Source organism: Equus quagga, unplaced genomic scaffold, assembly GCF_021613505.1.
Source record: "Equus quagga isolate Etosha38 unplaced genomic scaffold, UCLA_HA_Equagga_1.0 HiC_scaffold_51_RagTag, whole genome shotgun sequence".
Classification (NCBI taxonomy): Eukaryota; Metazoa; Chordata; class Mammalia; order Perissodactyla; family Equidae; genus Equus; species Equus quagga.
Genome location: NW_025793956.1, coordinates 281,909 through 294,312, shown reverse-complemented (window position 1 = coordinate 294,312; position 12,404 = coordinate 281,909).

Here is a 12,404-nt window from a genome sequence, read left to right as displayed (position 1 = left end):
GTGATAAGTCTCTGCCCACCTGTATTTCAGAGCTCAGAGCACAGAGGTACTTACCCCTTCACCCCTCATCCCAGGCCCAGACCTTGGCGCCCTGCACATACAGAATCTGTCTGCTCGGGGCTACGCTATAAGACCCAAAGCTTGGGTCAGCTGAGGCTGAATAGTCCCCAGGGAGCCCAAATCTCCAAGCCAGGAAACCCCTCCTATAGCCCTTCTGGGAAAGACCTGACAGCCAAGTAAGCACCAAGCAAGTTTGCAGCGGCTGACAGCTGAGCCTCCTGAAAGTCCCACATTCTTCCCATTAGCTCCAATTTCCTTTGGGAGACATGTCTGGCAAGGTCTCAGGATCAGGCACCAGGAATTGTGAGTGGGGTCCCAAACTGAGTTCGGGGCTGGCAAGTGCTAAGCTAGTGGGACAGGCCACTCCTTGGTGTCACCAAAACCCATAGCTGTGGCTCACGAGCCCTTGGACACAGCAGCAGTGGTAATGAGAGGAGGAGAAGGCGAATGCACTAACTCGCGGGATCTCCAGCTTCCACTTCTCCTGCTCTGCTGGGGAACTTGGCTGGGACCACCACGGAACCACCTTCTCTGGCTGTTTCTTGCTCCCATTGTACGGAGCATGGCTCTCTGCCAGTCAAGCCAGAGCCGCCTCAGGCGCTGCTCTGGCAGGTGAGTGGGGACTGCAGTCAGCAGAGTGTGGTGGTAACGGTGACCCTGGGAAATTCCAAGCCGCCCCGCCACAGTTGCGGGAACCGTAAGCTGTCGCGCCACCAGGAACTCGTCCCTAGCTTGGCCACATAGTACCTGCAGGCGACAGCCCCATTGCCATTTAAATCTTCCACGCGGACCCAGGAGACTTCCCTCTGCCACCGCCCTAAGCATGTCTCCGCCTTTACAGCCTCTCCCCTCCTCCCGCCACCAAGCTGCGCAGCTGGGACAAGTGCCGCGCTGGCGACCAGCTACTGCACTGCCCACCTGGAATACCAGCGCCTAAGTAATGCAGCTGGTGACGCGGAGCGGGGAGAAATGTCCCATTCTTGTGTCCACGGATTGTGGAGAAAATGGGCCTCTAAAGCTCCAGACCAAGCACAGCCTCACCTCAGCCACCTGCATTTCCTTCTGGGTTATCCAGCACAAAGCAAGTTTGCCTGTGGGAGGCCTGGGTCTCCTTGCAAGGCTTGAGGATGTGCCACCTCGGGATCAGCTATACGATATGCCGGCATTCTTTAAAACAAATCTGCTGTGAGCTCCTATTCTGGCAAACTAACACATTCATTTTCACCTCAGCCCTCAACCCTCCGCGTGAGGCAAGGTTAGACCTGTTGGCACCAACACCCTCTCAGAAGATTCAGCGAGTGTAAAAGACATTAGTGAGGTACCTTCCCTGCCTTGATTCTTTTGTTCACTGTGCACCCTGCTCTATTTTCCACAGTCCCATTGCCCCATTGCCCCATCCCTGGCTCTCCTGGATGAGAAGAACTGGGGAAGTTCAGCAGAAAGAATTCTCCTTGCACTAATGAGTGTACACACAATAACACAGCAAGGCTAGGGAGGTGAGACAGGGCAGAGACACCTGGCAGCAATTGTGTCCCACCAGGCAGTCTTTTCAATTTTAATACTCTGCTTCCCACTTTTCTGCGATTTCATGCACCTCTTTTCTTTTTGTTTTGGGGGTCTACACAAAACCTCTGCATTTGTCTTCACCTCTCCTAAAACCAAAGTTTTGGCAGGGGAAATTTGGGCTGTATCCGAGCCAAAATTGGTGGAAACCACAAACTAACCACCCTCCTGCCTGCCAAATATATACAGACACGGGCCTTCTAGCTAACCTGCTCTTACTTCCTCTCTCTCTCCCTCCCCTAGAAGTATTAGTGGTCTAGCAAAGTGATCTAGCCCTGAGGAACTGTGACCAGGAAAAACAGTCCAGAGTTTGTCTCAGTTAGCAGCTAGTTTTTGGCACTGTGTGATCTAGATCTTTGCAGCCAGTACCTACCTTTTTCTCTTTTTGGACACCTGTTTTTTTGTTTGTTGTTTAATTGTGTGTGTGTGTGTGTGTGTGTTTGAAGCATAACAAAATACACCATCTGAACCATTTATAAGTATCTGGTTCTATAGTGTTAACTATATTCACGTTGTACAACCAATCTACAAAACTTTTTGATACAGTCTATATAAATCAAAGCAAATTAGAGATTTCAAAGGAATTATACTCAGAATATGATCTAGAGTAAATACACTATAATATGCTACCATCAACACCATCCATCTCCAGAACTCTTTCCATTTTGTAAAAGGGAAACTTTATACCTGTTAAACAATAACTCACCACTGGCTGGTAACCACTTTTCTGCTTTCTCTCTCTATGATTTTGACTACTTTAAGTACCCCAGTGTTGACCTTAAACAAATAGCCAGTTACTTCTCCAGCAAATGTGGGTTTATCTGAGATCAGCAAGGAACTGAAATTCAGAGTCTGCACCCATGGCAAGGCCGTTGGGATTCCCCTAGCACCAAGGGAAGAGAAAGTCTTTTATAGAGGGGAAGAGGAAATTGGAGGGCTATTGCAAACAAACTGTTGCAGCTATAGTGGCTTTTCATAGGCTGAGTTGTAACAATCTCTCATTGGGTCAGCTTCTTGCCAGCCAAGAAGGGTAAATCTTTGCTTTTTCCTTTTGAGCTCTGCTTTCTGTGTAGAGTGTGAGAGCTCATGCTTTTGGTCTCCTCTCTCCAATTTAATGAGGATTCTGTTTATCAGTTCAACATTTCCCCTTTTGATCAAGAGATTTATCTGAAAACACTGCTGATCAAGGGTCAGGTTTTTCTGGTTTCAGCAGGTTTTTGACCCTCAGTGGCAGGAGGACTTTTTCTAGGTGTCAAGTCCTACATCAGAGGAAAGGTGTGCGGATTGGAAACCTATTGAGGCCACATTTGAGTAACAGGAGGGATAGAAGGGAGAACTTGCAGGTACTTTTCTAAAGTCCATATGTTATCAAGATCATAGGCATTAGAGATCATCTGAAGCATTATATCATCATCAGAGGTTTGGCAGACAAACTCAACAGGCCTAGTCTGGACATTTTGGGAAAACTGTATCATCAGATTTTTTCTCCTTCAATTGTGGAAAATCTTTACTTTCAGGTCACCAGATTAAGTGCAGACCCAGTCTTGGTTTTGTTCTTTCTTTAGGTATGTCATGTGAGTCCAAGAGTCTATTCCCTGAAGTTTTCCAGTACAAGGGTTAGTTGACAGTCCCTGATAGGGGTGTTTTCAGCAAGGTTGAAGAGAGTCCTTCTGGAGATATCTTTTCCAAAACATAAAATCTCCAGGTTGCAACGTCTTCCTCTCCCTGGAGTGCGCTGTGGAAGATTGCTCTACCAAAACACAGTTATTTTTAAGAGAAGCACTTAGGCCTTGGCAATGTTGGAGTGTATCTCCTCTTATTAGCTGTGGGTCAAAAGAGGTAGGAGCCAAGTGCATTGGGCATCCTGTGCCTGTCTCAAAGGATGAGAATTTATGAGTTCCATTGGGGTGGATCTGAAATTTAGAAGGACCAACAGCAACATGACCAAGGTATTTGGAGAGTTTCTACAAATTTTGCCAACTGGCTCCTAACTATGTGTTAGTGCATTTGACTAAACCAGAGGATTGAGGGTGGTAAGTGCAGTGAAAGTTTTGTATAATCAGCCAAACCAGGAATACATTCCAAGTACCTGACCAGTAAAATGGGTTCCTTGATCACTTTGAAGCTCAAGAAGAGTTCTTCAGGTCCAAAAGGACTTTAGCCTCAGAAGAGAGAGTAGCCTATCTATAAGGAAAGGCTTCAGTCATGGGAAAACATAAAAACCATGACTTAAACATACTTATACCTATGAGACAGGGAAAGTTGTATGAAATCCACTTTCCAAATCTTGAATGGTCCATTAGGCAGTTTAAAATAGCTATGAGCAGGGCAAACAGGCTTCCTTGGATTGTATTTTGCACAAATGGGACAAGTGAGAGAGGCATTTTTTTGCAGCCTTGCTGATATTTCCTCTCCAACATTGACTCATGAATGCTGTTATTTTGTCAACAGACCAATAGTTAAATGCATGTACAGTGTTTAGGAGTGGGGATTTTAGAGTCTTTGGTAGGACTGAGCTGTTATTTGGTCCAAACCAGAGCTCATTCTTATTATCAAACCAGCAGTTGTTGAATTTCCAATCTTCTTTTTCCTTTTCTGAGGTGAATTGTTAGGCTTGTCTAGTCAGTTTTTCTAAGTTATCACTTGGGGAAATACCCCTTTTGAGCTTGCAGAGGCTTGTTTGCTGTTGGTTCCTTTAAGGGCTGAATTCCATGCAGAAATGTCAGCAAGGTGATTTCCTTAGCTTCTAGTGAGTCAAGTTTCGGGTATCCTGGGATCTCAATAATAGATAAAGCAGTAGGTGAAAGTATAGCATAGGGACAATTTTTAATTTTATTTCTGCTGGAAGTAAGGAAGCCATGTTGTTTCCATAACATTACAAAATCATGAGGTACTCTGAAAGCATATCTACTGTCAGTATAAATATTGTTCTTGGCTGAATCAGTACAAGCCCATGTAAGAGAATATAATTCAGGACTTTAGTAGCCATAGGTAAAGGTGCTTCCTCAACAATATCATAACGAGTTGCAATAGCATACCCAGCACTGTATTTGCCATTGTCAACCTTTAAATAAGAACCATAAGTAAATCTGAGAATTTGGCATTAGCCAAAGGAGTTTCCTGCAGATCACTGAGAGGAGTCAAGAGGTGATCTGTCAGCTTTAAGCAGTCACAAGAAAATTCATCATAACACAGGGGAAAAGAGTAGCAGGATTAAGGTTATTACAATGTAAAAGAGGTATATGAGGAACATTTAAAAGGATTTCATGGGAGGTGAAGAGGCTGACTGAAAAATGATGAGTGTGATGAGAAGGCTTCCATGCCATGAGGTGCAAAATGGTTAAAAGGGATCCCATAACAGTTTTCTCAGTGGCCTTTACCAAAAGGGTAGTGGCAGTAATGGCTCAAAAGGAAGGAGGTATTCAGGAAAATCTCACGGTGGGTGCTTACTTTTACGTTTGGGGAAACGTAGGATATCATAAAGCCTATTTGGATTTAGCTGTAGCCCTTGTTCTGATATCAGATGCCCTAAAAAATGAGCCTGGGTTTGCACAAAGTGTAATTTATCTTTGGTGGCCTTATTTTCCTTTAAGGCTAAAAGCTTTAGCAAGTGGATGCTGTCTTCCTGTGAGGAGAATTTGGATAGGGAGCAAAGAAGCATATTGCCCACATTTGCAACAAAGTAGAACCCCTAGGGAATTTTATGTCATTCGGATAAGCCTTCAGGATTTATGAGAAATAAGAAGGACTCTCAGTAAAATCCTGAGGCATTAGCATCCAGGTAACTTGCTTTCTTTCCCAAGTAAAGGCAAAAAGGTATTGGCTAGTTTCATCATCTGGAATGCTAAAGAATGCCCTGCAAAATCAATTACAGTAAAGAAGTTGCTCCCAGTGGGATAGATGTTAGTAGTGTATGAGGGTTAGAAAGAACAAGATGTCAGAGGATGACAACGTTTACTGTTCAGAAGTCCAGGACAAACCTCCACCCTTGGCCCTTGGATTTTTTCATGCATAAAATAGGAATGTTATAGGGACGAGTACAAGGGACGATGAGGCCCTGAGTGTTGTAATCTCCTGTTATGGGCTTTATATCTTAAAGGCCTTCTTTACTAAGAGTGTATTGATTAAGTTTGGGGTGGGGTTTGAGAGATCTATTTGAATTTTTAAGGGAAATGCATTGTAAATTTTGCTAATATCAGTTGAAGATTTCACTCATAAGAATGGCAGTAGCTGCTTCAATTAAGACAAATGATCAGTGTCTTCAGAACCAGCTATAGTATCATGAGGGAGCAAAGGGCCATTTAATTCACCTGGTTGGCTATTTTGATGGCTACTTTAAAATTCTAGAATTATTTCCCCCTTTCTTGAGAAAGAAATTCCACAATAATACTTTTCTAAGAAGTCTTAATAATAAGTCATTAATAAATGAATAGAGGTGGAAGAACTGAGGAGAAAAGAGTGTGTGTCTCTCAAAAGGGCTTAAAGAAAAGGGATAGGTTCAGAGATAGGAATCTTTTGAGGTTTATTAGACATCCTCACTATGTGAACTGTGTTAGTGTTCTGAGGCAAGAGTTATTTACAGCAGTGGAGTTGAATGCTGGTGTCAGTCAGGACAGAAAGAGGGTCATCTCCAACCTGGAGAAATGTTTCTTCAAGCCTATTACAAGAGATGATTAGAAAGAGGCCTTGTAGTTCTTCAGAGCCCCAACACTGAGAATTTGAAAGACATTGGAAAGGCTGGTTAGAGAGCTGCAGCATTTAAATTTGTAACAATCTTTTCCAATGCCCTGGCTCTTTGAAATGATAACAGAAACTAGGATGCTTTCTGTTTCATTTATGGGCCTTCATTGTTGAAGTTGAAGATTAAGAATTTTAGCAGTTTTTCTTTTAGGTGACTCATCTATGGTGCAAGAGAGCTGATTTGCCAGATTAACTAACTCTGGAACATTGACAGTTTTTGTTCTACCTGGTTCTTTTCATTAAAAAGGAGAGGTCCCAGTTTAGCCTATTAATAAACAGTTAAAAGCTACCCAAGTGAAATCAACACCTAAAGGAACACTAGAAGTTTTTAAAAACAATCTGAGGTCAATTGCAATAGTTTTGCACAGGTTCATTAGGATTTTTTTGCACAAGCCTGAATTTTGTTTCAATCTATAGGCTTTGAGAAAGCCCTAAGAATTGCCTGATGAAGCCATCTCTAGAAATTGTGTGAGCCTAACCAAACAGCAGGTCAGCAGGTTGGTCTTCCAGTTGTAATTGTAAAGTTCTTTCAGGATTTTCTCAATAAGCAGTTTTCATCCAAAGTTGGGATTGGCCTTCAAACACGAGCATCTGAACTGGCTGATATAAGTCAGAAAAATCAGGTTAATAAGCTTGAATGGCTATATAAATTCCTTAACAAACCTGTGAGGATCTTCTGTTAATTTGGGAAAACCTTTGATTATGGCTAACTGTTCAGCTTTAGTCCAGGGAACGTTAAAAATTAAGGGTTTAATGGTAGGCTCCTTAGAAAGCTTAAGTTTACAGGGAAAGTTTCTGATAGATTCAGAGGAAGAGGAAGTGGTAAAATGTTCAAGGAAAAGAGGAATTTTGGTGAGAATTTTAGTATGAGGAAACAGAATATAGAGGAGGTGTAAATGGTATAGAAGAGAGGGAAGAAGATGATGCTGGAGGTGGGGCCTGAGAATGACTAGCTGGAGTAAAGGAATAAGATAGCGCTGGAAAAGAGGACTATGAAGCTTCAGGATTCATTTCATCTTTCTTTAATCATTTGTTTGCCTCGGTTAATCTTAAAATTTTATTTTGTAAACAGGCAATTTTAGACTCCTGATAACATTTGAATACCAAGAAATGTCAATCAAAATAGGTCTTCTGTTCAGTTTGGGAAATTACAGAGCTATGGTTGTCCATTTGGGTTCTAAGAAAAGTAAGTTTGCGAAGTTCAAATATTTCCCATAATCACCATTGACATTTAGAATTTATTTTGGTTAGACTGGTCCATTTGGTTAGAAATTTGCATGAGGAATGACTATGGTTTTAAAATATGAAATTGGCTAGGATCCTTGTAGGGAAGCACCCTCAAAATATTTAGATAACTGGGATACAATTTCTTAGAGGTTTTTCTCTAGAGCAAAGTAGTAATTCTCAAACAGCCTAAACCACTTAAACATCTTAAACTCAAACAACTTGAATAACTCAAACAGCCTGCAGGCTTAATGCTAGCCAGTCCCAATAGAACAATTTGATTTCATTAAGGTAAACCAAAGGTTGCTCAGTGCAGTTCCAAAGAACAGTCTACTCCCATGGGAGTCAGGCAGAAGGCTGGACCAGCACAGTTCCAATGAACAGTTTGAAAGTTGACCAAAGGCAAACAAATTTTCAGTAGAAATAGCTCATTTTCAAAAGGAATCGGATCAGAACCTTCCGCAGTTCCAAGGAACAGCCTGATACAGAGTCAGGTCAAAGTTCCACCCAAGTACTCACAAACAAACAAGGCAATGACTAGAAAAGGATAAAGCTGTAAAGTAGATCCTGAATAGAGCCTGGAGCCCCTCAGAATGCAAAGAAGGCAGAAGCTTGGATTCAGCAGAAAGACATACCCTCAAACTCCAGGGTCCATGAGAAGAGTAGCAAACACAGCGGGTTCTCCTCTGGGTATCACACCTGTTTGCACACCAACCTCAGAGTCATTGAGGGTCTTCTTTGGATCCCCTCATGGGCCACCAAAGTATTGACCTTAAACAAATACACAGCAAGAATTTTCTACAGCAACAATAAGTGCATTTGGGATTGCAATTCAGGGTCTGTAGCCATGGCAAGTCATGCAAGTCCCTCATCAGCAAGGGAGGACAAATTATTTTATAAAGGAGAAGAGGACGTTGGGAGGGCTATTGTAAATCAAGAGTTTCAGGTATAGTGGTTTTTCATTGGCTGAGTTGTGACAGTTTCTCACTGGCTGACCTCCTTGCAGGTCATAAAGAGGAAGTCTTCAAGCCTCAATAAATTTATAAACTGTTATGACTTCATTGAAATAATAAAAAAAGAAGAAGAAAATAGCAGTTGTTGGTGATGATGTGGAGATGTTGGAAACTTGTGCGCTGTTGGTGGGAACATAAATTGGTGCAGCAGCTGTTGAAAACAGTATGGCAGTTCCTCAAAAAGTGTAAAATAGAATTATATGATACAGTAATTCAACTTTTACGTATATATCCATAGGAATGGAAAACAGATTTTGAGGAGACAGTAGTACAACCATGTTCATTACAGCATTATCCACAAGAGCCAAAATGTGGGAGCAACCCAATTATTCATTGATGGATAAATGAATAAACAAAATGTGGTTTTTTATATATACAATGGAATATTATTCAGCCTTAAAAAAGAAAGAAATTCTGCAATTTGGATGAACTTACAACATGGATAAAACTTAGGACTCTATGCTAAGTGAAATGTGAAATAAGTCAAGGAAAAAGACAAAATACTGGGGGCTGGCCCAGTGGTGCAGTGGTTAAATTCACATGTTCCACTTTGGTGGCCCGGGGTTCACTGGTTCAGATCCAAGGTGTGGACCTACGCACCACTTGTTAAGCCACGCTGTGGTAGGCATCCCACATATAAAGTGGAGGAAGACAGCCATGGATGTTAGCTCAGGGCCAGTCTTCTTCAGCAAAAAAGTGGGCTATTGGCAGCTAATGTTAGCTCAGGGCTAATCTTCCTCAAAAAAAAATTTAAAGAACCAAAATACCATATGATTCCTCTTGTATCACGTCAAATTAATAAACAGAGACTTCATTAAGTTGGAGTCAGGTGGGCAACAGGGGAAGCTCTCAAGCCCAACATTGATAGCAGAATCCAACATAAAGAAGAAATACTTCCTTTTTTCAAAAAAAAGTTTAGTGAGGTTATAATAGTTCATAACATTATACTTCAGTTGTAAATTATTATTTGCGAGTCCATATAAATGCGCCCCTTCACCATTTGTGCCCACCCCAGAATCCCCTTCCCCTTGGTAACCACTAAACTGTTCTCTTTGTCCGTGTGTTTCTTCATCTTCCACATATGAGTGAAATCATGAGGTGTTTGTCCTTTTCTGTCTGGCCTATTTTGCTTAACATTAAACCCTCAAGAACCATCCATATTATAGCAAATGGCATGATTTTGTCTTCTTTACAGCTGAGTGGTATTCCATTGTGTAAATATATTACATCTTCTTTATACATTTATCAGTTGATGGGCACTTGGGTTGCTTCCACATCTTGGCTACCGTAAATTGTGCAGCAATGAACATAAGGGCACATAAGTCTCTTTGTATTGTTGGTTTCAAATTCTTTGAATAAATATCCAGTATTGGGATAGCTGGGTCATATGGTATTTCTATTTTTAGTTTTATGAGGAATCTACATGTTGTTTTCCATAGTGGCCACACCAGTTTGTATTCCCACTGGCAGTGTATGAGGGTTCCCTTTTCTCTTCAATCTCACCAACATTCGTTATTTTTTGTCTTGGTGTTTACAGCCATTCTAATGGGTTTAAGGTGATATCTAAGCGCAGTTTTGATGTGCATTTTCCTGATGATTAGTGATGTTGAACATCTTTTCATGTGCCTATTGGCCATCTGTATACCTTCTCTGGAAAAATATCTGTTCATAACCTCTACCCACTTTTTGATTGGGTTGTGTTTTTTGTTTTTGTTTTTTTTTGCAGTTCAGTTGTGTGAGTTCTTTATATATTATGCAGATTAACCCCTTGTCAGATATATGATTTGCAAATATTTTCTCCCAGTTGGTGAGCTTTTAGTTTTGATCTTGGTTTCCTTTGCCTTGTAGAAGCTCTTCAGTCTGATGAAGTCCCACTTGTTTATTTTTCCTTTTGTTTCCCTTGTCTGAGTAGAAAGTATTCAAAAAGATCCTTTTAGGACAAATGTCAGAGTTTAATGCCTGTATTTTCTTCTAGAAATATTATGGTTTCAGGTCTTCCCTCAAGTCTTTAATCTATTTTAAGTTAATTTTTGTTTATGGTATAAGATAATGGTCTGCTTTCCTTCTTTCATATATGGCTGTCCTGTTTTCTGAATACCATGTATTGAGGAGGGTTTCCTTTCTCCATTGTATGTTCTTGGCTCCTTTGTTAAAAATTTTCTGTCCACAGATGTGTGGTGTTATTTCTGGGCTTTCAATTCTGTTCCATTGATCTATGTGTCTATTTTTGTATCAGTATCATGCTTTTTGATTACTATAGCTTTGTAGTATGTTTTGAAGTCAGGGATTGTGATGTCTCCAGTTTTGTTCTTTTATTCTCAGGATTGGCTTAACTACTTAGGGTATTTTATTGCCACATAGGAATTTTAGGATTCTTTGTTCTACTTCCCTGAACCGTGTCATTGGGATTGCATCAAATCTGTAGACTGATTTAGGTAGTACGGGCATTTTAACTTTGTCTATCTTCCAATCAGTGTGCAAGGAATATCATTCCATTTCTTTATGTCATCACTAATTTATTTCTTATAATTACGTCTTATAGTTTTCATTGTATAAGTCTTTCACCTCCTTAATTAAGTTTACTTCCATATATTTAATTCTTTTTGTTGTAACTGTAAATGGGATTGCATTCTTAGGTTCTCTTTCTATTAGTTTGTTATTAGAGTATAGAAATGCAGCTGATTTTGGTAAGTTGATTGTGTTCCCTGCAACTATGCTGTAGCTGTTAATTATTTCTAATAGTTTTCTGATGGATTCTTTAACATTTTTTATATAAAGACTCGCATCTTCAGCAAAAGATGAGAGTTTCACTTCTTCCTTGACAATTTGGATACCTTTTATTTCTTTTTCTTGCCTAATTGCTCTGACCAAAACCCCCACCTTTGTCTTTTTCCTTTTCTTAGAAGGATAGCTTTCAGTTTTTCTGAGTGTGATGTTGGCTGTGGGCCTTTATTATGCTGAGATACTTTCATTCTATACCCATTTTATTGAGAGGTTTTATCATAAATGGACGTTGGATCTTGTCAAATCATGTGGGTTGTCTTGATCATGTGGGTTTTATTCTTCATTTTGTTAATGTGATATATCACGTTGATGGATTTGCAGGTGTTCAACTATCCCTGTATCCCTGGAATCCCACTTGATCATGATGTATAATCCTTTTAATGTTCTGCTATTTTGGTTTGTCAATATTTTCTTGATGATTTTTTGCATCTCTTTTCATCAGCAATATTCACCTCTAATTTTCTTTATTTGTGTTGTCCTGGTCTGGCTTTGGTGTTAGGGTGATGTTGGCCTCATAAAATGAGTTAGGAAGTGTTCCATCTTCTTCAATTTTCTGGAATAGTTTGAGAAGAATAGGTATTAAATCTTTGAATTAGTTTAGTACGATTCTCCTGAGAAGCCATCTGGTCCTGAACTTTTATTTTTATGGAGGTTTTTGATTACTGTTTCAATCTCTTTACTTGTGCTTTGTCTATTCAGATTCTCTATTTCTTCTTGGTTCAGTTTTGGGAAAATGCATGCATCTAAGAATTTATCAATTTCTTCTAGATTGTACAATTTTTGTATAGAGATTTTCATCGTGTTCTCTCATAATCCTTTGTATTTCTGTGGTATCCACTGTAATTTCTCCTCTTTCATTTCATCCTCTTTCATTTCTAATTTTATTTATTTGAGCCTTCTCTCTTCTTTCCTTCATGAATCTTGCTAATGGTTCATCAATTTTGTTTACTTTCTCAAAGAACCAGCTCTTAGTTTCATTGATCCTTTCTACTGTTTTTTTTTTTTTTTTTTTTGGTTTCT